The 26,766-nt window shown below is 41.8% G+C and overlaps 1 pseudogene; it reads right to left on the reverse strand.

The window, feature by feature from the left end:
• Nucleotides 1–22,944: 22,944 nt before the first annotated feature.
• LOC126595307 (uncharacterized) lies at nucleotides 22,945–26,247 on the reverse strand (annotated as a pseudogene).
• Nucleotides 26,248–26,766: the final 519 nt, after the last annotated feature.

Genomic DNA, 26,766 nt, shown 5'->3' on the forward strand with positions numbered 1-26,766 from the left:
TCCACTGACGATGAAAAATTGAAAAACAATACCTCGAATACACTATGAATAATAACAATGATCATATTTCAAAGAAATAATACAAAATATAAATTAAATAACATGAGGATCTATATTTTTGTTTCAAAGAAAAAGAAGAAGGTCTGCAAAACAACGATGAACTCCATTAACGATGTAAATCTGGAATCAACCTAAAAAAGTTAGGGGTAAAATCGATAAAAATCATAATTTATTATAGTTGGGTCATTTTTAGTTTGACTACTTTAATATGGGCATTGTACTAATCATTAAACAAAACTTATAACATGGTTTTTTTTTATTAAAACTAAAATTTTTCAAGCCTTTTTCATTAATTTTCCTTACAATTTAATTATATTTTAGATATTATAATATATTTCAAAAAATTTAACCTTATCTTTTTATTCTAATCGCTGCATATTCCATGTGATCTTTTTCATTAAAGCATGAACTCGTAAAACATGTCATTCGTAACTTTAGTTTATCGATCTTACTGTTAGTGTGCAATATGTATCCAACTAAATTTGATATAAGTCGTATTCTCTTAAAAAATTAGATATAAGTCTGTTAAATATTACAAGCCTACAAAGATCACTCGTATTCTGCGATTGCAGTAAGATAACGAAAATTACACTAGGCAAATGATTTCATGTTGACTGAGAAAATGCCACATCATATGCCATGTCGTCAAGAAAACAATTAATAATTAGTTAGAGTGGTAACGAGCAAGCTTACTGTGTAAGAAAGTTAGTTAGAAGAATTAGTTATGTATAAAAAGGCTGTGGTAGCTCATTGTCTACAACTTACATTGATCAATACAAAGCCTTCATTGTTTCTTTCTAAATTTGTCTGAATTCTTCTTGTTGTTCATCTTTCTTAGTTTTATGTTATATCAATTCAACGCTGTTAAGATGGTATCAATCACTCGGACGATCCTCGGTGCTATCTCTTCCGCTGAAGATTAAAGAACTGGAGATTTCATTGCAGTTCTTGGAGGCTTGCTGATCAATTTTCTGCAAATCTTGGCTCGTTGGATCTTGTATTAGGTTGTTTATTTTCTTCCTTTACTTTCTGCACATCAAGTGTTTGTGTTTATGCATCAGTGAAGATATATGGAGAATTGGGGTGTTTCTTTTGGTTTTTTCGTATCTGGGTTTCTTTATGTATATGATTAAGGTCGATGTCAAGAGTTGTTGATGGTAGAAGAAGTGTATGTGTTTATGTTATAAGGACTGGAGTAAAAGATTTGTGCAATTATTGACATATATGCATTTGTAGTGTGTAAATAAAGAAGGCCGATGCCAAATATATGAGCTTGTTGTCTTGAGAAGTTGATAATTGTTGGAGTTAAAAGGATTAGTAATTAAAGTTGAATGTTGTTATGCTGTGATTTGCGAATTCTAAATTTCTTGACAGATTGGTGTAAATTGTGATCAATTGTTGAAGATTGGTGTTTGTTGTGAAAGGAATTAAGTCATCAAGATGTTTGATAAATCAGTACACATTGAAAGTTTGCTTGGCATGTTAACTGTGAAGTTGCAAGATGACAATTTTGTTAAGTAGAATTATCAGTTTCAGTCAGTTTTAAGAGGGTATGATTTCTTGGAGTTCTTTAGTGGTGAATCTCCTTGCCCACCAAAGTTTGTGATTAATACTAAGGCTGGAGTGACTAAAGAAATAACAAAGGCTTATAAATCTTTGGTTCAGAAGTATATGACACTTTGAGTTTGTTGATTGCTACTCTATCAAATGATGTTATGAAATATTTAATAGGGTGTAAGACATCAAATGAGGCTTGGACAAATTTACAAGACAAATATGCTTATGTGTCAAGGGCTAGAATCAATCAACTCAAATGGGAAGTGACTCTATTGACAAGTATTTGCTCAAGTTAAATGCTATTTGTGATTGACTTTTGTCTGCAGGGGAGAAAGTTACTGATAATGATTTGGTTATAACTACCCTATCTGGATTACCACCTGAGTTTGATATGGTTAAGACTGTTGTTTTAGCAAGAGACACTTCTATTCCTCTGAAAGATTTTAGAGCACAGTTGATTGGTGTTGAATCTGCTATAGAAGCAAGAATCACTACTTTGGCAAGTGGAATAGCTGCAATGTATGTTCAAGGAGATCATTCAAAATGTGGTAATCAGAATGCAAGGTATTCACAAGGAGAAAGCTCAAATGCAGGATCAAGATCTGGTGATAATCAGGGGTATCAAGGGAATAATAGGTTTCAGAACAGAAATGGGTATAATTTTTCCCAGTTCTACAATAAGAATGGTTATGGTTCTTTCAATAATTCAATGCCTTATTACAATGGAAATAGACAGAGAAGGGGAAACAACTATAATGGCTACTCCAATACTGGAAATAAAACTTCTTGGAATGGTAATACAAATTTCAAAGTTGGTTGAATGTCAGATTTGTTCTCGCAGGGGTCATATGGCTCCAAATTGCTTAAATAGAAGTGATAATGGTTCATCATATAATGGCTATTAGGTTACAATTTGTCACATATGTGGGAAAAAGGGCCACATTACATAGGAATAACTATTCTTATCAAGGTGCACTTTCACCTCATTCTCTCACTATTCACTACTTATTTAGCTCAAGCTCCAACACAGGTCTCTGCAGCTAAATTTCGACAACATGCACAAGGAATTTTTTATGCTGATACTTGGATACTAGACACCGGTGCCTCCCATCACATGACACCAAACCTCGGAAATCTGAATCAACAAGTACAATATAATGGTAAAGAGAAGATGACTATTGGTAATAGTGAAGGTTTGATTGTTAAACATATTGGTTAGCAACTCTTTCTACTTCACAACATTTATTGTTTTTAAGAAATATACTACATGTTCCAACAATTGCAGTCAATCTTTTATTTGTAAAGAAACTTTGCAAGGATAGCGGTTACTGGTTTATCTATGATGAAATTGTATTTTTCATACATGACAAGGTAACATGAATGATATTGTACCAAGGCATGAGTAGAGGAGAGCTATATGAGATATCTGAGAATGTGTTTTCAAGAAGATTTATTGCTAGTTCAAATAAGGCAGTTGCATTACTTGGAAAAGCTGTGAGAGTTTTAGTTTAGCACAAGAGACTTGGGCACCCATCTGAGGAAGTACTATCTGCTATGCTCAGAAATTTTAGACATTTTGTTGGTGAGGATCTTTCACCTTCAATTTGTTCTTCATGTTTGTTTGGAAAAATGTGTAGGCAACTATTTCCTGTAAAAGAAACTAGAGCTAGTTCTTTGTTTGATAAAGTACATTCTAATATATGGGGGCTAGCTCCAACTAAGTCTCTAGAAGGATTTAGGTACTATAAGTTTCATTGATGAGTTTTCAAGATTTATGTGGATTTTTCCTATTATCAATAAATCATATGTGTTTCAAGTATTCATCAACTTCTATCATTTGTTGCAACTCAGTTTAATGTTCAAATCAAGTGTTTACAAACAGATGGTGGGTCTGAGTATTTGAGTAACAAGTTTCAAGCTTTCTTAGCATCAAAAGGCATTGTACATTATGTATCATGTCCTTACACCCCTCATCAAAATGGCCTTGCTAAGAGAAACATAGGCATGTAGTAGAAACAACAATAACATTATTGACAGATGCTAGTGTTCCATTACAGTTTTGGAATTTCGCTTGTAATCATGCTGTTTTTTTTTTTTTTTTTTTATCAACAAAATGCTTTGTAAGAACTTAGGCATGAAATCACCCTATCAGTTGTTATTTCAAAAAGATCCAGTTTTGCATACTTTGAAAATCTTTGGATCTGGTGTATACCCATTCTTAAGGCCATATAATCAAAATAAGCTTCAACCAAGATCTAAACTATGTGTTTTCTTGGGATTTGTTGCTAGATATAAGGGTGTTGTGTGCTATGATAGGAGTAGTAACAAGTTAGTTCTTTCAAGACATGTGATTCATGATGAAAATCTATTCCTTTATAAGTGTCAAGGTATAACATTTACTGTGGATTCAAGTAAGGTACATAATACAAGAATGCCGCCTGTTGATGTTCAAGTGACAAATTTTGGTACAAATTCACATATATAGTCATCTCAATCTCAAGAGCAACAATTTACAAGTCCAGAAACTATTGAAGAAGGGTTAAGGCACATTACACAGGTGTCTAGTTCTTCAATTCAAGACTCACAAGATCTCCATAATGCATCTAATAGTTCATCTTCTTTAACTCCTTCAACATTTACTCAAGGTACAATATCACAATTACATGTTGTTTGGGCCCAAAAAAATAGTTTGGGCCGAGTATAGAATCATTCTCGGCTCGGAAGGCCTTGCGACAAGAATGCCGTGGATCGTTCAGTACGTGGGCCTCCAAACCTAGGTCGGCTAGGTCATAACGCAAGAAGTCGAGTTCTAGTGCAATGAGGAGTTGCGGCAGGACTAATAACCCGGAAGCGAATCTGGCTCGGTTAGGGACTAGGTTCATAATCCTAGTGAAAATAGGACTGGTCGAGTTGGTGTTGATCAGGAGGAGAAGACCTAGTCCGAGTATGGTTTTAACTCGGATTCAAAGAGATCCAGTGCTATAAATAGGGGAGGCTGTGCATCATTCAAGCCCCCTGCAAATCAATACAAAACTGCCCTGAGCAAATTCTCAACAACTTGAGATTTTTTTTCCTTCTTTTTCGCTGACACATCTTCCGTTGGCATCAACAGCACTGTGGAAGCAACCGGTGATATTTTAAGTCGGCATAGATAGCTCTGTCACCGTAGAATCAGTCGATTTTGCAGTATCTTCCGTTGGCATCAACAACACTGCGGCGAGAATGGTTGATTACCTATCCAAGTCTCGGTCGAGGAGGATTTCCGGGTCCTTATTGATTGAGGTCATCTCATTAGCCTTCTCGGCGAAGTGAGGTGTTACGGTATATAGAGCTCGGCGCTTTGTTCGCCGAGTTATTTTATGATTGGATATTCCCAAGTGGGATTTAGAGTTCGGCATTCGGACGGCCGAACCACGTTCACCATTAAAACTTATATTTGCTTTGAGTATTTGTGCCCTTACACTCTGGTGTCGATTCGACGTGAGTTTACTCTGACGAATAACATCACTGTGACTGAATCCGACGATGACGACTTGTGAACTTCGTAAGAATAGTAACCTTGTCTTCAGGTTCGAGAACCCAAGAGGCCGAGACGCGTTCCTTCCTCGGTCGCAATCTTAAGACGCAGGAGTCAGCCGCGCACCCAATGCAACATCAACAAATTTACTCCTCGGCCGAGCTCGGTCGACGAGTTGGCACGCCTGCATTCACCGAAGGACGTAGTTAGCTTATAGATTACTCGGCCTGCGCGCCACATAGGCTTGGTAGTTTCTAGGGTCAACATTTTAGCACGCCCAGTGGGACCCAGTGCTAAACTACGAAGTTCATGCCAATTGAAACACGATCGGTAAAAAAGAAAACAGCTATGGGAAAGTTGACAGCCGATCTACCAAATCAGAACATAGGACACCATGTGCCACAAGGGCAGAATCCCATCAGCGCCGTGACACCTGAGTCCACGAGCGCGACTCGCCGAGAAAGGGAAGTTAATCTCGGCGGTCAGGTTCGCAGTCTTGAAATTCCCGACAGGAACACTTGCGTTCTCAATGAAGGAGTAATAAAAGATTGTGATGAAGATGGTGGCGAAGGATCCGATCCACCCACAAGGTCGTTTCTTCGAAAACGGCTTGACGAGCAATCTCGGACGGTTGAACAGACATTGAGTCGAGGAATCGATAAGCTTCATGACGTGATACGCAATTCCAGTGAGGCACAAACCAGATTACTCGAAATACTGGTTAGTAAGGTCAGCGATGGTAGAACTTTCGATCTTGCCCAGCATTTGCCGTCGAGGAATAATCTATTATCAAGTGCACCGGCCGAGCCAATTCCTGCTCGGCTCAGGCCACTTCAATTGGAAAGAGGAGGATGGTTGAATAGTAGGTCAGACGGATCCGACCAGAGAGTGGAAGTAACGCCCGTCGATATGACCGAAGTTCAACGGATGATCAATTCGGCCATGAAGAAAGGGCCGAAGTTCCCTAAGTTTATACACCCGTATCCAGCTTACGTAGAACAGGTCGAATACCCTAGAGGTTTCAAGATCCTGGATTTTAGCCTTTTTGCCGGAGAATCATCCTTATCCTCGTTAGAACATGTAGCTCGCTTCACCGCACAATGCGGAGACGTTAATAGTGACTTTCACAAGCTGCGACTTTTCAATTTTTCGTTGACCGGCTCAGCGTTCGCTTGGTATATTAACCTCCCACCGAACTCCGTCCAGAGTTGGGAGGAGTTGGTCGAGAAATTTCATGAACAGTTTTATCGGCCGGGAATGGAAATGTCAGTATCCTCACTAGCAAGGATGGCTCAGGCGTTCGACGAGTCACCAATGGATTATCTTACTAGATTCAAATCAGCTAGGAATTGGTGCCGAGTGCCTCTCCCCGAAGTTGAATTCGTCAGACTTGCTCTGAACGGTCTTGACGTCGAATACAAAAAGAAATTCTTGGGGGTAAACTTTCGGGATATGTACGACTTAGCCCAACATGTCGAGCAGTATGATTATTTGCTCCGCGAGGAAAAGATTTCGAAAGCTCCATCTCGGGGGACGATTTACAAGAATCCTACTGTCAATTATGCATCAACCGAGGATGAATACGTTAGTGTGGATGCAGCTGAGATAGTGATAGATAAGCCATACGTCTGCAAGGCACTGACTCAAGTTGACTTTAAGGAAGTCAAAACCCGCTCGGCTACTGAAGGAGCACTGAAACCGTCGAAGGTTTATACTTTTGATATTACAAAGGCCGATGTAATTTTTGATCAACTGTTATCAGCAAGGATCATTAAACTTCGGCCTGGGCACAACATTCCCAAGGTCGAAGAGCTTAAAGGAAAGATATATTGCAAATACCACAATTCAAGCAAACACACGACAAACAATTATGTCGTGTTTCGAGACAACGTCCAAAGCTGGATTGATAATGGCAAACTGAAATTTCCAGAAAAGAAGATGAGTGTTGATACTGACCCGTTCCCCACGGCAACAGTAAATATGGTCGATGCGTGCCTACCTAAAGAAAAAGGGAAAGGGAAGGCCGAAGATGTTGCGACGTAACGCTTTCGGAATCATAATTCTCAGCCACGTTTCATGGCCGATTTTCGTTCAAACAAACCACCTACAGCTTTAACGGGACCCGCTATTGTCAAACCTATGATGGATTATACCACCGATGAAGACAGTGGGACAGCGGTTTTGTGCAGTAAATGTAGAGCAAAGGTCGGCAGTGAGCCAGAGGAGAAGCCCTCTTCGCTTATAACAGAACGACCTACGGCCGCAACCCAACAAAAGGTTGCCAACGTAGGCCAACATCAAGGGGTTTTTGATAAGCTCGGTCCTAAAGTGAGGATGGAAGAGGCACCCTCAGTCAGGCGGCGCCTTGATTTTGATGCTTCATTTTATGACGAGGACTACTATAAATGTAATTCTAGCAGTTCAGAATCATCGTGGAGCCAAAAAACTTTCAAACCTCCCAAACCTAGCGATCAACGTTGGTATACATATCATTCTTCGAAAGGCGTCTACACCGCACTGTCCAAATCCCAGAAACGCCGGCACCAAAGGATAGATTGCATGGCCTGCCGACAAGCGGCCCAAGAAACTTCGGTCCCTCAATGGCGGCCGAAGGACATAATTGTTACTGATGATGAACGACCACCTCCAGCTATTATGACAGAGTTGGTTCAAGGGAAACGGCTGGTCAACCGAGATGTCGAAACCACGTTCGAAGAGGCTGATAAACGGATCAAACTTCTTCTTCAACCAGGGGAGATGAAGGCACGCCTCGAGCATTTCAGGCAAGAGGTCGAAAGCAAATTAGCCCCGCCGGCCATACAAGAACCTTTGATCAAAATTCGACGAAATTTGCACCCACCGTTCCTCGGGGAGGCTTTGGAATACATGCGAGAATTTCATAAGAAACATTCGGCCAATGATCTGTATGGTTTGCCGAAGGCATGTCAGGATACAATTGATCTAGTCCTGACTTGTCCTGATGTCGAGAGAATCATTCAGAAGGCATCAGACCTAGGATTGAAAGCAAGGTTCCAGCACATACGAGAAGCTCGTGTCCTTGGATTTGAAGTCGACCCATACACTGATATCGATGCAGCCGACCTTCCTTTCTCAATGGAGGACCTTCAGTATTTACGATATCACTTCGAAGTATTTTCGGCTGTTTCTCTCTTCGGCCTTACGACCGATGAAATAGCACGTGTTGCGTGATTGGATGCTTATCTCGACACCAGGGATGCCCGGATACACTACCAAGAGCAGGCTCGGATCTTGACCCCAAGCACACTGTCGATCTCAACCTCACTTGAGGCAATCATGCAGAACCAACAAGCTGTCGAAGCAGCACCGCAGGATCAAACCATTGAAGAAGGAGCAGAAGAGTCTATTTGTCCAACTTTGACAACAACAGAAGCCGTAGTCGCCGACCAGACGAAAGATGAGGCTAGCGAGGAGGATCCTAACCCGATGGGCCCATCAGTTTTGGATAACATGGAAATCAGTATGGTCCATGTGTTACCTGCTGCTTTTCAATCCAGCACAGCTCAGCCGAATTTCCTCGATGGTGATGTAGTCGCCGAGGAAGCCGGCCATGTTGATTTTGTATCTGTTGCTGAAGTTGACTCTACAACAAAAGATGACAATATCAAAGCAGCTTTAGTCGAATTGTTTCCTCGCTCACCATCGGCTAACCTCCATCATTTAAAGCCATTGTATGTGACGGCCCATATCGAGGGATATCCAGTTTCCAAAGTTTTTGTCGACTGTGGAGCTACCGTCAATATCATGCCTATGAACATCATGAAGGCCTTACGTCGCTCTAATGACGAACTTATTCCGTCAGGGATCACAATGAGTAGTTTCGTCGGCGACAAATCCCAAACCAAAGGTGTACTTCCGTTAACAGTGAATATTGCAGGGCGTACTCACATGACCGCCTTTTTTGTGGTTGATTCCAAAACCGAGTATAATGCACTACTCGGTCGAGATTGGATTCACCAAACCAGTTGTATTCCTTCCTCATTGTATCAAGTGCTCGTTTTTTGGGACGGCAAATCGGTCACTGTTCACCCGGCCGATAGCCAACCCTTCGAAACTAACATGATCCAAGCACGGTATTATGATGACCACGTCGGCTACATTACTTTGCAAGGCTTCAATGATGAAGGACGGCCGACTCGGATTTCTGTTTAGAAAGCTATCGAGGTTGGCGCCGAGACTGTCCACCAGGATTTGGCGAGACTCGGATTAGCCAACTTCCTTCCCGAAGCCGATGTTTGACACCGATCGGGAAGAACGTAGAGCCGCGGTTTCATCTACTATGGAACGACTGCTGGCCCATTGGTATACTATATCTAAACAACCAAATTCGGGCGTTAACCTCGTCGAGTTCCTTGCCGAAGGAAATAATGGTCCTGTCTTATCTCTTGATAAAGTTCAAGCCGTCCCGGCCGAGCTCGAAGATCATCAGCCCCAAGTTAAGGACCCCCTGGAAGAGATTAATGTTGGGACGGCCGACGACCCACGACCTTTGTTTATTAGTGCTTTACTTCCCCAACAGATGAAGGACGAACTTCGTGCCTTGCTTACGGAGTTCAAAGATTGTTTTGCTTTGAGCTACCATGAAATGCCCGGCTTAGATCGTACTCTTATCGAGCATGAATTACGTATTAAGCCCGGATGTAAACCTTTCCGGCAGCCACCTCGTCGATTCTCGACCGAAGTGCAACTCGGCATCAAGGACGAACTGGTTAAACTTTTGAAAGCCGGGTTCATTCGGACAGCTTGATATGTGGAATGGTTGGCGAATATCGTTCCTGTCTTAAAGAAGAATGGTGCACTGCGTATCTGCATCGATTTCAGAAATCTGAATCTGGCAACTCCCAAAGATGAATATACAATGCCGATTTCAGATCTGTTAATCGATGCCGCGGCGAATCATGCGATCTTATCCTTTATGGATGGACATGCCGGGTACAACCAAATTTTCATTGCCGAAGTCGATGGGCACAAAACTGCTTTCCGCTGCCCAGGGGCACTCGGCACTTACGAATGGGTTGTTATGCCATTCGGCCTCAAAAATGCCGGCGCCACATACCAACGGGCAATGAACACCATATTTCATGATTTAATTGGAACCATCGTCGAAGTCTATATCGACGATGTTGTAATTAAATCCAAACAACGGCGGACTCATGTGGATGATCTCCGACAGGCTTTCCTTCGTATGCGCCAACACAATCTCAAAATGAATCCTGCCAAATGTGCATTCGGTGTGTCGGCCGGTAATTTTCTCGGTTTCCTGGTACATCACCGTGGGATTGAAGTGGACGAAAATAAAGCACGTGCAATCATCAGTGCTCCTCCCCCGACTACGAAGAAACAGCTGCAGTCCTTACTTGGCAAGGTAAATTTTCTCCGCCGATTTATAGCTAACTCGGCAGGGAAAATGAAAGCGTTTTCGACGCTTTTGAAACTTAAGGACTCGGATACATTTGCGTGGATGGACGAGCATCAGGCGGCGTTTACACAAATCAAAGTCTCCCTCACAACACCATCTGTCCTTGTTCCACCACGGTGCGGTAAACCTCTCAAACTATATATCTCGGTGGCTGAAAAGTCCATCGGCTGCCTCCTTGCCCAAGATAACGATGCCGGGCGAGAGTAGGCTATTTTTTACCTTAGTCGAAATCTTAATCAACCGGAGATCAACTATTCCGCCGTTGAGAAGCTCTGTCTCGCCGTGTTCTTCGCCACCTCCAAGTTCTGGCATTACATGCTTCCGTCGGTCACACAAGTCATTGCCCAGATCGACGTTATCCGGTACATGCTTACCCGGCCAATCGTAAAAGGGAGAATTGGGAAGTGGACGATGGCGTTGTCCGAGTTTAGATTGCAATACGTGCCCTAGAAAGCTGTCAAAGGCCAAGCATTGGCCGATTTCCTTGCTCACCACCCCTCCCCCTACGGTTTTGGGGACACCGATGTCGAAATCGGCATGGTACACACGCGACAACTATTGGACGATGTATTTTGACGGTTCCAGTACTTCATCCTCGGCCGACGTTGGGGTTGTCATTCAATCTCCTAATCACGATCGTTGGTATTTTTCGCTTAAGTTGGATTTTGACTGCACCAATAATCAGGCCGAATATGAAGCCCTTATCATCGGCCTTGGCCTCCTTCATGACTTGTGGGCCACCCGTGCCCTCGTCCTCGGCGATTTTGAGCTTGTGATTAACCAACTTAATGGGTCTTTTCGCTGCATGAGTTGTACCTTGGCACCCTACCACATGGTTGCCAGCTATTTGGCCGAGTCCTTTGACGGTATTACGTTCGAACATATTTCCTGGATCCATAATAACGACGCGGACGAGTTGGCTCAAATTGCCTCTGGTGCACAACTCTTGGGGGGCAAGCTAGGCCGAGAAATACCGGTGTTACGACAGCTATACCCGGCCTTGGTTAACCAGCAAATCCTCCGGCGCGACGATGTAATACGCACCCGAGTCATATCTTTACCTTCGTTGCTAGACCGACAAGACACTATAGAGGTTTGTACCGTCGAGGCAACACCAGATGATTGGAGAAAACCCATTATGCAGTACCTTGATAATCCCAATGGAAAACATAGTCGCAAGACACGAGTTCACGCCACGAACTATGTCACGTACCAAAACGAGTTATACCGAAAAGGGGAGGATGGATTGCTACTGCTATGCCTCGTCCCCTAAGAGGGTGCTCAGGCGATCACAGAAGTCCATGAAGGGGTTTGCGGAGCTCATCAATCCGGACGAAAAATGCGATGGCTACTTCGACGACACAGTTATTTTTGGCCAAGAATACTAAAGGATTGTATCGAGTTTGCACAAGGATGCGTACAGTGCCAAATCCACGAGCCTATACAAAGGGTCCCGGTCGAATCGTTGCATTCGGTCATTAAACCATGGCCGTTTAGAGGATGGGCCATGGACGTAATCGGCAAAATCACACCATCTTCCGGAGCTGCCAAGCACGCATGGATAATAGTCGCAACCGATTACTTTACTAAGTGGGTCGAAGCGAAATCATATGCCAAGCTAACATCTAAAAAAGTTTGCGACTTCGTGGAGGAACACATTGTGACCAGATTTGGCGTACCAGAAATGATCATAACTGACAATGGAACAATCTTCACAGCCGAGAGGTTTAAAGAGTATACGGAAAATTTGAAAATTCGGCTCGAACAGTCTACACCGTATTATCCACAAGCGAATGGGCAGGCCGAGGCAAGTAATAAAGTGTTAATCGGCATCCTCGAAAAAATAATAAAAGAAAGGCCTAGCATGTGGCATTTAAAGTTGAACGAGGCATTATGAGCATATCGAACATCGCCCCGATCGGCGACTGCGACAACCCCGTATGCATTAACCTACAGACACAATGCAATGTTACCAGTCCAGTTAAGCATAAATTCGTTGCGATTAATTGAGCAAAGTAGTTTGGTTAGCGCCGAATATAGTCAGTCCATGAGACAGGAATTAGAAGATTTGGAAGAAGCGCGACTTGACGCTTATAACTTACTGGTGGCACAAAAACGGATTGCCGAGCGAGCTTATAATCAAAAGGTGCGATAGAAAACATTCGGCGAGGGTGAATTGGTTTGGCAAACGGTGTTACCCGTAGGACTAAAAGACCCTAGGTTCGGCAAGTGGTCGCCAAATTGGGAAGGGTCGTTCGTTGTACATAAAGTATACGGAAAATGGGCGTATCATCTTAAAGACCGGACCGGTTTAGTTCATAGATTACCAATCAATGGGAGATTTTTGAAGAAATACTATCCGGTCACATGGGAAATGCGGGAATAGAAAACCAGTTCATTAAGATCGATAAGCATGTACAAAATGAGTAAGTCGATCGGTTTACATTCAAATACATTCAAGGTGAATAAGGTAGAAGAGTGCCGAGCAGGGCCTTCAACTCCAACCACCCACCTCGCCCATGATGACCTCGGCCTGCCGATTCTTCTTGTCCAACTTCAACTGCTCGACCTGTTTTGTGTTCGCCGCATACTCGGTCAAACAAGCCTTGCCGCCCGACTCGAAGTCCTTGGAAAGCTCGGAGGCAATGGCCGACCGACGTTTCGCCAATTCGGCCATTTGACGGTCGAGGTTAGCCAAAGCTTCTCCTTTAGCCTTTAAGGCGTCAATAGGTCGTGTAGGTCGTGTTCAGCCCTTAGAGCGCTCTCCAAAATACTGAAGGTTTCTTGAACTCGCTCCAAGGCAGTTGACGCCTGAACGACAGCCTCGCCGCTCAGCTGATCGTCGGCTCCAAGGTCATTTAGACACGAACCCAGCAAGTCAAGACCTTTGCGCTTAAGGACTTGCGACGCCGAAAGCGACAAGACCTCTTGCAGCCGAGTCAGAGCAGTTGAATCAACAGTGTCAGTTGTGGCGGCCGAGGGACTAGCCCCTCCAGTGGTGCTGGACAAAAGAGCTTTGAATTCGACCTCCCACGAAGCATGCACACTCAAATCAGGTTAAGCTCAAAAGAGGTCATGAAAAAGATAGCAAAAGGTTTCGTTTCTTTTAACCTATCGAGAGGAAACCTCGGCAATATCTTCAGGATTGTTGCTCAAACCTAAAGAACTCAATGGTCGAGCCCAGTGTCTTAGATTGCTTCTCAGTTCAAGCGGCCGATGGAGGTTATCTACGTTCGATGGCCACTGAGGCGGCCATGAAATATAGATAACACCCTTCGGCGCATAGAAGTTTCGATGAAAAGAGTACGCAGGCACCTGACAGTATTTTTCTGGTTTAGAGTTTTACGGCAGGAAAATAATCAAGGAAAGGCAATAGAAGGCACTTACTAAGGCCGAAGTAGCTTCTTGTGGAGAAATGTTGAGGTTCTGGTCTTGAGGATGAATGGGCGTTTCCGCCGTTACCTCCGGTTCCTCGGCCGATAGTTTACCACGGTCGACCGTGGAAGGGCCGACTGGGACAGTCACTTCGGACGCAGAATGGACATCCTGGTCCTGTGGAGAAACGGGCGTTTCGGTCACCGCTACTGGTTCCTCGGCCGGTCATTTTCCACGGTCGACCGTGGAAGGGCCGACTGAAACAGCCACCTCAGACCCAGGAAGAGGTTGACGGCGGGGACGAGGGCGACTCGCCACTGGAACTTCGTCGCTCCCCTCGCTCTCTTCCAGAACGACGATCGAAGGTTTTGGATGTGCGGGAGAAGTCTTCTCGGTCGCAAGGACTGCCTTTTCTAGGACAGGCGTAGCCCCGACCGATGGAGCTACGATTGGAGCACCGACCTCAGAAACAGGCCGTGCTTGGATTGTTTTTGAGGTCGGAGTTGGCTGTTTCTCGACCAAGGCTTGGCCGATGGTGAGAGAAGGGGAAACACTGGGAGTCGTCGCCCCCGTAGTTTGACTAGAGATGACGTGGATCTCCCGTGCTCCTTTCTTTGCTAGCTTTTTGACCCGCTTGGCAAGCCGAGAGGGTTCGACGGTCGGCTCGGCCTCTTGACGAGGCCGTTTGCTTGGCAAGACAGGCACAACGGTTTTAGCCCTCTTCGAGGCAACCGATTTTTTCTCAGCCGCAGCTGCGGCGACCATTTCCACTTTTTTCAAGGACCGGCTACCTGGGGAAGCAAAAGCAAGTCAGCAAAGCAGATCAGTAGTTCAAAATTGAAAGAAAAAGGTAGAAATAAACCATTACCTTGGGTTTGAGGGGCGGAAGCCTTCTTAGGACGACCATCGAAGAGTTTGGCAAGAACGGTGTCGACCGAAACACCAAAGAACTGTTGGGTATATTCTTCCCACCAAGCACCGAAGGTATCAGTGCAAAGAGTTTCTGGAGTGGCCGGTCGAAGGCGGAATTTCTGGCACCGCTCCTGGAACTCCCTTTTTGCGTCACTGCATTCCTTATCGGAAAAACCAGTTTCGCGTCCACGACTCAGGACGGACCGAGAGGAGAGAAGGGGGACCGGGCAACCTTGGAGGTAGCCAAGCTGCCGAGCGAGGAAGTTGGGATGATACACTTCCCAACTCGCTCGGCGGCCCTCACAGCCGAGAGGAAGGTCACGGGCAAGCACGAAGGACCCCCAGGATTGACGAAGGTCGGCCTCTTCGTCCGCGCCCCATGCTGATGTAGGAAGTTTAATCGACGAAGGGTATTCTCGACGACGACAGATCAAGAATTCGTCATCAGAAAGGTCGTCGAGAGCGAAAAAGTATCTGAACACTTTTTCAGCTAGGTGGGGGGGGATTGGCCGAAGAGCCAGTTGGGGGCCGAGCGTTTCCTTGGGCGAGAAATCGGCCATCGTTGGTCGAAGAGGGGCAAAATAGACCTGCAGCCAGAGTTGGAAGACCAAGAGGGGCCCATTCTGCTGCGGATCGACCTTGTCTAAAGTAACTTCGGCCAAGCAGCGTAGGAGGTGTGCGAGAATGGCCGGGCTGAGTGCCAAAGTGTGACCGCTAGCTAAAGCTTCGGCCACTGGCATATTCTCGACCAGACACTTATTAGATTTGGTACAACAAATAAATTTGTTGTACCAATAGAAAAGGAAAGCCTCGTGCTCTCCTTCTCGCAGAGCCTCATCTCCTCGGCCGACAAAATGGAGATAGAGGGTGTTGTAGTTGAAGAAGTTCTTGTGAAGTTTGTGGACCTCTTCCTTCGAGGGTGTTTGGCCATCACCGCTCAGCGTCTCAAGGGCCCGCTTGTCGAAGAGCACCTTCAAATTAAGGTTCGACGGGTACCCAGGGAGGGCAGCGTCGACTGGGATTCCAGTTAGGGAAGTCCCCAAGATGGCAGTGAGGTCGAGGATGGTGGGGCCAATGGGGCCAAAAGGGAGAACCATGGTGTTAGTAGCCGAACACCAGAAACATGAAGCCGCCAAGAGAAGCTCCTTGTCCAGGATGATATCCATGGACGAGAGGCGAATGGCATCATAAATGCCTAGGGCTTTCCATTGCTCGCCGAAAAGCCTTTCCATTCGTACAACCCAGGCTGCCCAGGCTGTAGTGGTCGAGGGCCAGGAGCCTTAAGGCCTCGCCACCTCCCACTTCGAACATTCAAATCCTTGCAGTAAGGATGACAGGCAGTGCTTCTGGAGGAGCCCGGTGATGGTTGGTGGCACCGCCGCCTTAAAGAGAGGACCCAAGATTTGGTGAGGGGTACTCATGTCACTCTCAAATCGGATGGTCTTGATTGAACTTCGATCGATGATTTTTTGGCATTGGTCACACTTCTTAGAAAGCTTGGAGATAAATGAGGCCATGGGGAATGGTTTGACAAGAAAATAATTTTCTGGGTTTAAAGATTGAGGAACGAAGACTTGGGGAAAAAGAACTGCGCTGGAGAACAAGGGCAAGAAATTTCAGAGAGATTTTGAAAGCGTGAAGTATGAATGAGGGATTTCAGTATTTATAGGATTTTGGAAGGAAGGGCAATCGTTCGAAATTCAAAACAAAGGGCAAAATCGACCAAAGGAATCACTGACCATGATGAACATTCAGGAAATGCAGTTGAGAAGACTGAGAGTCTCAGGTTTTGGGGGCGCACGATTGCATGTGATGGCGAGATTAATGGCAGAAGACGTTTCAACGTCTGCACGATGACAAACGGCTCACGGATTGAGGTAGAGTGGCTATGTTCAGCCATAAGGTCATGATGGCATGACGGTTCAGGTAGCCGCACGCCTTAGACGTCATTATTAGGGATTGGCCGTGTTAGAAGACGCCACGTGGCGAGTTGGTTAGCAGGATCAAGATCGTGCAATCGTGCTTAATAAATGCGCATTGGAAATAGAGCACTGGGGTTCTGAGGATTACATTCGCTTCTTCAAGGCCGAAACTCGCCCAACGAATTGAGGCTGAGGACCTCAGAAGCGAGGGGGCAATGTTTGGGCCCAAAATAATAGTTTGGGCCGAGTATAGAATCATTCTCGGCCCAGAAGGCCTTGCGACAAGAATGCCGTGGATCGTTCAGTACGTGGTCCTCCAAACCTAGGTCGGCTAGGTCATAACGCAAGAAGTCAAGTCCTAGTGCAATGAGGAGTCGCGACAGGACTAATAACCCGGAAGCGAATCCGGCTCGGTTAGGGACTAGGTTCACAATCCTAGTGAAAATAGGACTGGTCGAGTTGGTGTTGATTAGGAGGAGAAGACCTAGTCCGAGTAGGGTTTTAACTCGGATTCAAAGAGATCCAGTGCTATAAATAGGGGAGGCTGTGCATCATTCAAGCCCCCTGCAAATCAATACAAAACTGCCCTGCGCAAATTCTCAACAACTTGAGATTTTTTTTCCTTCTTTTTCGCTGACACATCTTCCGTTGGCATCAACAGCACTGTGGAAGCAACCGATGATATCTTAAGTCGGCATAGATAGCTCTGTCACCGTAGAATCAGTCGATCTCGCAGTATCTTCTGTTGGCATCAACAGCACTGCGGCGAGAACGGTTGATTACCTATCCAAGTCTCGGTCGAGGAGGATTTCCGGGTCCTTATTGATTGAGGTCATCTCATTAGCCTTCTCGGTGAAGTGAGGTGTTACGGTATATCGAGCTCGGCGCTTTGCTCGCCGAGTTATTTTATGATTGGATATTCCCAAGTGGGATTTAGAGTTCGGCATTCGGACGGCCGAACCACGTTCACCATTAAAACTTATATTTGCTTTGAGTATTTGTGCCCTTACACTCTGGTGTCGATTCGGCGTGAGTTTACTCTGACGAATAACATCATTGTGACTGAATCCGATGACGACGACTCGTGAACTTCGTAATAATAGTAACCTTGTCTTCAGGTTCGAGAACCCAAGAGGCCGAGACGCGTTCCTTCCTCGATCGCAATCGCAAGACGCAGGAGTCAGCCGCGCACCCAACGCAACATCAACAAATTTACTCCTCGACCGAGCTCGGTCGACGAGTTGGCACGCCCGCATTCACCGAAGGACGTAGTGAGCTTATATATTACTCGGCCTGCGCGCCACGTAGGCTTGGTAGTTTCTAGGGTCAACACATGTCCATGAGGCTTCGCAATTGGAGGTAATACTTCCAATCTCTTCTCATTCATCTTCATCTGTTATTCATGAAGAATTAGGTCATCTTATGGTCATAAGATTAAAGTCAGGAGCAATTACAAAGAGATCATATACAGGCTTTATTGCTTCATTTCCAAAATTAAAAACTTTGCAATTATATGATGAATATGAATTTTCTGGTGGATTTTCATTCCTTGCTGCAATGAAAGATTCATATGAGCCTTCAACATTCAGAAAAGCATCCACAATCTCTCAGTGGAAAATTGCAATGCAAGATGAGTATAATGCACTCAAAGCTCAAGGGACATGGCAATCTTTTGACATATCAATCATTGGGAGTAAGTGGATGTGTAAAATCAAGAAAAATCTTGATAGAAGTGTTTCCATGTACAAAGCCAAACTTGTGGCTCAAGGGTTTTCACAAGAACAAGGTCTTGATTACTAAGAGACCTTTAGTCCAGTGGTAAGGCACACTACAGTGAGGTTGATATTGTCTTTGGTAGCTATATATAAATGAGAATTAAGGCAATTAGATATTAAGAATGCTTTTCTACATGGTGAATTACAAGAAAAGGTACACATGATGCTTTTCTACATGGTGAATTACAAGAAAAGGTACACATGAAACAACCTCAAGGTTTTGTAGATCTCTTTCATCCAAATTATGTGTGCAAGTTAGTGAAACCTCTATATGGTCTAAAACAGGCACCTAGAGCATGGAATTTGAAGTTCACAAGTTATTTACCAGTGTTGGGGTTTGTTGCATCTTCCCCAAATACTAGCTTATTTGTAAAAAATGATGAACAAGATGTGGTTGTCCTATTACTATACGTGGATGACATAATACTCACAAGGTCGAATGCTACTAAAGTTTAGAAAGTGATTGAAGACTTGGCTGGTGTATTTGACTTAAAAGGCATAGGTAAATTCACTTACTTCTTGGGATTACAGATTCATTACAAAGTTAATGGAGATATATTTTTGAATCAATCTAAATATATAAAAGATCTTGTACACAAAACCGGGATGGATCTGCAAATACTCCATGCAAACTTCATAATCAGATGCTACTTAATGAGGGCAAACCACTGCAGGATCCTACTTTGTACAGAAACTTTGTCGATTCCCTACAGTACCTAACATTCACACATCTAGATATAGCTTATGCTGTGAATTCAGTGTGTCAGTTCATGACATCACCAACAGATGTGCATTTGTGTGCTGTCAAAAGAATTATTAGATATCTTCAAGGGACTGCAGAGTGTAGAATCACTTATTCTTGTGATACAGATGTTCATTTAATAGCATTTTCGAATACCTTGGTAGTAATCCTATCTCTTGGCAATCTAAGAAGCAAACTTCTGTCTCAAGAAGTTCAACAGAAGCAGAGTACAAGGCATTGGCACACACTTCAGCAGATGTAGCTTGGATCAGATTGATATTGAAGGACTTGGGGTTTGCATTGTCTATTCCACCAACCATACATTATGATAACATGTATGCCATAGCACTCAGTGCTAATCCAGTGTATCATTCAAGGATCAAACACCTTGATACTAACTATCACTTTGTCAGGGAAAGAGTACATAAAGGTGATTTGATGATTGAATGTCCACCTATAGATGAACAGACATCTGATGTTCTTACTAAAAGGTTGCACAATCCTATGTTTACTCGTCATTGTTTCAATCTCAAACTAGGTTACCCTAGTTGAGATTGAGGGGGATGTTGAATCATGTTGACTGAGGAAATGCCACATTATATGCCATGTCATCAAGGAAACAGTTAATAATTAGTTAGAGTGGTTATGAGCAAGCTTACTGTGTAAGAAAGTTAAAGGAATTAGTTGTGTATAAAAAGGCTGTGAGTAGCTCATTGTGTACAAATTACATCGAAAATACAAAGCTTTCATTGTTTCTCTCTAAATTTCTCTGAATTTTTCTTGTTGTTCATTTTTCTTAGTTTTCTGGTATATCAATTCAACACTGTTAAGATTTCCAAACAACCTTTTTCTCCTCCTCCCCTTGATTCTTTTTTGGTCCTCATTATCTCTTGGCGACCTCATCAGCTTAATAGTTGCCCAAATTCTTCTCCTAATTTCCCTAATTACATGCATGTATTGCAAATTTAAGTATGAACGTCCACAAGCAATGATAAGAGATTACTAGAGCAGGATAGTTTCATAGGAAACTTTGGTTCAAAGTTCTAAGAGACCTTTCTAATATTATTATAGGCATATATAGTTTTCTTTAAACCACAGAAATCTCCAGAATTCAAATCAAATTATCTAAGTATCACTATACTCATTATTATTGCTTTTGATCAATTTAATTTTTAAGAAATCGAAGCAGCCTAAAATCAAGATATCTTAGAGAAAGACAACCAACATAGAGCAAAGCAATGCATGGAAAAGAAAGTAAAAATTGATACCCTAACCAAAATATACAAAATAACAAAGGGTTGTACATCCAGAAATAGCAAGAAATTAAAAGAAAAAATAACTTTAAACATATATGTGCATATAAGAATAAAAAGCTCAAAAAATAAGAAAGAAAATAAATAGTCACATGCACAACTTCAGTTCTTCTAGATTTTTGTTAAGCCTTCTCCTGCTTGACAATTCTGCTTCACTAGTTTTGTACTTGACCACGACGGTCACAAGTCCACATATCCCAATGAATAACCAGTCTCCAAAGTCCATTCAGCTGGAAAAGAGTTTTCGATATGGAGGTATATTCAGATAATTAGGGCTCGATGCACAATATATAAGGGTTCTTATGATTGTTATTCCTAGAGATAAACCCTCCCAGTTCTTTTTAAACCTAATTTTTTTTAATAATTGGGATAAAACCTAGAGTTAAAATAGTTAGAGCTGACTTATTATTACAAATTCAATATATACTAAAACCCATTTTGCCTTGAAACATTGTTCATAAGCACAGTGTTGTTCTGGTTTTACCCTTTCTTAGTTTATGTTATTTCAAGTTCCTCCTGCCTTCTCTCTTCCCTTCTGCGAGCAACTCACCATGCCTCCCAACCATGACTACTGTAAAACGACCACTACACTCTTCTGAACCACTACCAACCCATCTTTCTCACTCTTCTTAGTCAAGCACTCGCCAATTTTGTCTTTGTTTTCGTGTAACCAATAGTTAGGGTTTCATACATATTTTCCAGCAACCTAATTCATGCCGATTGTCGACTAATTGGGCATCTCTGTTACCTGGAAACAACTTCTTTCACTCTCAGGAGATACATTAAGGTATTGCATGTTCAACATTAGTTCATTGTAAGATGAATTGAAGGAAACTGTATAATCTGCATATGAATGCCCTTAGGCATCCTTATGTTCGTGTTCATACCAACAGTAGTATTAGGAATCGCATGCTTATGATTTACCTTTTTTTTAGAATTCTTTGTTTAAATTTGCAGGGTTTAGGACAATTTTTATTTTAAAGTTATGGGTCTTTTGATATGCTTTTTTTAATCTGAATTATTTATTTAATTTCTGAGATCTTTTATCAAATCTCCAAATTGACTCATAATGATTAGGCTTGAAACAGATGTTGTAAATCAGTTTTGGTGGAGGAGTTGTTTCGCAACCTGAGGAATAACAGATGAATGTTTTCTAAATAAGGTCTTTTCGAAACTTTTCTATAAAATTTCACAATTTTTGAGTTTTAAGCCATTCAAATTGGTTTGTTAAGTAGGTTACCTATTGAGTTTTAAACCATTCAAATTCACATTTGCCTACATTAATCTATTAAGTAGGTTACTTATTGATTCTTTTTTTGGGATTTTGTGTACAAAGTGCTGTGTTGGAACCAGCAATGCAAGGGCGATATCTGATCGATTGCACTTGAACAAGGTTTGTTTCTCGAATCACGTTCAATATGATTTTTGTAATTTCCCTTGATTAGAGAACAAAAATTAATAAATCACAAGAAATGGAGCAATTGGAAACATGGATGCAAGTGATAAGCCAGAGTCTTTGTTTTAAATAACTATACTACTTTTGTATTGTATGCATGCGTAACTTATCACAAACAATCAGATTTATGGTTTCTTTTAGGTCTCTATGCCTTGGAACACAACTATCAACATTCGAATTTGATCCTATTGCTTTTTCTCTATCTTTTGTTTATTGTTTTTTTTTTTTTTTTGGATAGGATTACGTGATTATTTATTAAGAAATCAAAGGATATGATTTGAGTTTTAAGTCTATAGAATTACTCTTTTAAGAGGTTTTGTGCATAGTTTTTTGCAGCAAATTCAGAAATTTCTGAATATAGACTTCTCTCTCTGGTCTGTTGCCTCTAAAACTTAAATATCGATGTTCTAACTTCGTATGTATTGGTTGTAGATTATCTTCATATAGCACTTTGTTTAAAGCATTTTGTTTGGGTTAAGGATTATATCATTGACCTCAGAATATTCTTCATATGCTCAGAAATATGCATTGCATGCTACAACGAATAAATAATGAGGCGTGTAGTGGAGTTTCGTCAAGGAAATTGAAAGGTAGTATTAGGCATCCTCAAGGTTCTAAAAAATGCTAGGCGCTAGTCGGGCGGCGGGTTAGCGCCTAGGCGGTTAGGCGGCCAAGGCAGATTTAGGTAATTTTTTTGTATATCCTGTGAATAAGTGCATATGGACACTTACAAAACAAGTAGAAAATGTACAAAAGAAATATTTCTTTCAACAAATGAAGTAATTCATATTTCATAATCATATGGTATACTTGAGGACAAGGCAGTGCTTGCAACCACTGAAATATGATTTCCAATCTTATGTCCAATGAGCATTCTCACTGCTTGTAAGTATGGGAAGACTACAAATGTTGTAATAATACTCCACCATGTTGACAACGCAGTTAGAACAAAGCTGAGCAACCTGGAAACAAATTACAATGCAAGCAAAACAAACCTCACTTGATAGGTTCAAGCCGTTTACATTTGAATCAAACACTAATTCATTCAAATATGTCCGCCATTACTTCTTTTTTACTAGAACTATGGAAACATTCAAGTCCAACATTACTATGAGTCTATGACACATATACATCTCACATAATCTACTATCGATGAGTCAAATGTACAAATGCTACACCAACATTTCACAGAATTAACATCAATGAGTACGAGTGCTGGACATACATTTCATAGGATAGAATTAACAACAATGAGTCAAATGTTCGAATGCTACACATGTAGACACTAACAGAAAAGAAAATCGAGCTACGAAAGTTACTAGGCATCAAACTCTTCTTCACCATATCCCTCCAAGACTCTCTCCGTGTCAGACTCGAACTCAATTTCTTCATCATCTCATTTTTCTTCTTCCGTGTCCTCATCCGATGTAAAATCTTCTTCATGAAGTTCTCTTACTTCAACATTTTAAGAACTCCCCCTAGGCTCTAGGGAACTACTTACCTCCGAAGTCTTTCCAATTCCCGAGCCAAGCTCAAGTTCTTCATCACCACCCTCCACAATCCATCCTTGAGCCATACTAGCTTCACTTGCAAGTAGTATGTCCACTTTCTTCTCCTTCTCTCTTTTCTTCTTGTTCATAATCCTTGCATTAAATTGGACATAGACTAAATTATTAGGTATCTAGTCTATTCCTTTTCTTTATATGTATACCTTCAAAAGAACTCCAATTTCTTTCACAACCGGATGAACTTGTAGTCAGTGAGAGTATCTTTATAGCCATCCTTTGCAAATTAGGCACACCATTTCCATAATTATACCACCATGCAACTAATGAAGAAAAAAAAGCACACAATTAGTAATGAAAAATAAGTAGTAAACTCAAATTTAATAAATAAAATATAAGCATATGTGAATATTCATACCCGGATTATAGTTTTCATCATTCTCAACGCATCCAAGTTTGACCAAATGTCTTCCAAATCCACCTTCTTTTACTCTATACTTGTGCATCTCAACATTTATCACTTGGTTTTGAACCTCATAGTTATCAGGGAAGAACTTCTCAACACAAGTAAAAATCCCCTCCATGACAATTGGATCATGTTGTATGCTTTGATATTTGAAGAAATAATAAGGGTTGAAGAGGTAGTCCGCCAAATGCAATGGGCTATCAAGCCGCTCACGAGCTTTTTCATCAATAATTTGAAGAATTGGTTGATAGTTGGCCTCATTGTTCTTGAATGTCTCTTTAATCTCCATCTTTGATTTTTGTAGCTCTCCATACAAAAACCCCATTGATGGCTTCTTATCCCCATCCACAATTCGAAGTAGCTTGAATAAAGGTTTAAATACTTTCAAACAAAGTAAGACCCCACTCCAAAAATGTGAACTCAATATAGTAGCATATGCCGCTTTCCCTTTTGTAGTCTTGACATGTTTGCATTGTTCGCATTCTTCACTAGCAACCACAACCTTCAAGTATTTTTTCTTATCCATCAAGCTTTGCAATGTGAGGAAAGAAGTTGCAAATCTAGTGACTCCGAGCCTTATTATGTCTTTTTTCTTGGTATGCTTCCTCATCAATGCCAAAGTTTTATGATGTGCATAAATGAAGATGGTGAAAGCCTTTGTCTTGTCAATAACTCCTTTGAACCTAGGGAGATTACCAATCCCTTGAAGCATGAGATTCAAAGTATGAGTGGCACATGATGTCCAAAACATATTTGGCCTTTTTTTCTTCATCATGTTTGCCGCCGCCATATTGTTAGAAGTATTATCGGTTACCACTTGAATCACATTTTTAGGCCCAATTTCTTCAACACACTTGTCAACCTATTCAAATATATATTCCCCGATGTGTGCTTCACTAGAGCATTCCTTAGAAGAAAGAAATATGGTGCCTTCCTTGCAATTGACACATAAATTCATTATGCTTCTTCTTTTTCGGTCACTCCAAGCATCGGTCATGATTGAGCAACCATTTAAAGCCCATTCTTCTTCATGTTTCTTGAGTGACTTTTTTACTCTTTCTACCTCTTCTTTCAATAATGGCTCTCTTAATTCATATTGGCTTGGAGGTAGGTAACCTGGGCCAAATTGACCAACCGCTTCCATCACACGCTTGAAGCTACCATTATCAATAGCTTGGAAAGGAATACTGACTTCATACACCCATCAAGCCACATATTGATCCACTTAATATGCTCTTTCCTTCCAAATTGCATCATGGATGTTTTGTTGCCGAGTCTTCTTACTTCCCTCATTTGAAGAATCAAGATTGATAGAGGATGCAAACCTATCCATAGGTCCAAGAGTGTGAGGCTTTTTCCTTGACCCAATCACTTCAATGTCTTCTTCTTCTTGAATTTGTTGAAGTTACACCTCTTCCATCACTTCCACAATGTGCTTATCCCTTTGTTTCTTCTTATTTTTTGTTTCTTCTAATGCGGCTCTACATTTGGTTTTATCTTCACCCGAAGACTTTGTGCATGCCGCTACATTTCCCCTTATGTTGGCTACATGTTGTTTTAATCTATGTACTCCACCACTAATGATTTTGTTACACAACTTACATTTCACCTTATCTGAGTTTGTAGGATTTGCCAAGATCCCATATTCCCATCCTACATCTTCCGAGCTACACTTCGACACATTTTCAGATTGGGAGGAGGACGACATTGCAGTAGATGCTCCAGAAGATGAAGTACCAGTCATCACAGAAGAAACAATCCTAAAATTCATATAAAATAAACATTACAAACTTTTAGGTCTTAATCTCCCACAAAAAACTATCACAGTATTTTAACTTATAAGCCAACACAGATTGTTTTGTTTTTCTATTTTGTCAAAGCACGATGTTTTAAAGTGAGTAAAATGAATCATGCAATGTCAAGATCAATATCTACTGCAATGGCTCAGAACAATGCATCAAAGTGAATAAAATGGCTTAGAACCCCTGCATCAAAGCCAGCAACAAGAGCAGATAATGATATTGCAATGGGAATCCGACAAAGAATGGTGAATAAGCTGAATGAATCTTCCAAACATACACTTTAGAGAACAATGCACACATGATAGTCTAGAAAAATGCAAAGATAAACTCAAGTGAAGTAAATATTGGGGTAAATATTTGGATAAACCAAATAGCTAACCTAGCCATATCCCGTGATATAGTGAATAAATTCAAGGTTTTGGTTAGAAGGTCCTACTTTGAAAGGAATAATTTTACTGCAACGAAATGAATAAAAAGTGCAAGCAAGACACCAATTCCAAGACATTTGCTCTATCATTAAAACACAACAGCTTATGATAACTAAAATTGTCTATTTAGTGGGGCTTAAGGATTCAGAATTTGTTGTTTTATGTGCTTAGGATCTTAAAAGAAGTATTGTTCGTAGATTAGCGATAGTTTCAAAGATTAGGACTAAAAACAAGTTAATGATCTGGAAGACAAAGGGTTTGCTGCAAATTTCAATTAGCAGCATGCTTTTTGAATTTGGGGGGCTAAAAGTTAGAGAAACCAGAAAGAAAAAACAGGTCAAAGATTAGGGCTTTTGAATCAAATATGAAAAGAAAGAGAGTACAGAAGTTCTAGAAAGAGAGAACTGAGTTAAGAACTTCCAAAAAATCACTGAGCTAAAGAGTAAAGGAAGAATGAAGAGGCAAAGAGTGGAAGGAA

Source organism: Malus sylvestris, chromosome 13 (genome assembly GCF_916048215.2).
Source record: "Malus sylvestris chromosome 13, drMalSylv7.2, whole genome shotgun sequence".
In the NCBI taxonomy this organism is placed as follows: domain Eukaryota; kingdom Viridiplantae; phylum Streptophyta; class Magnoliopsida; order Rosales; family Rosaceae; genus Malus; species Malus sylvestris.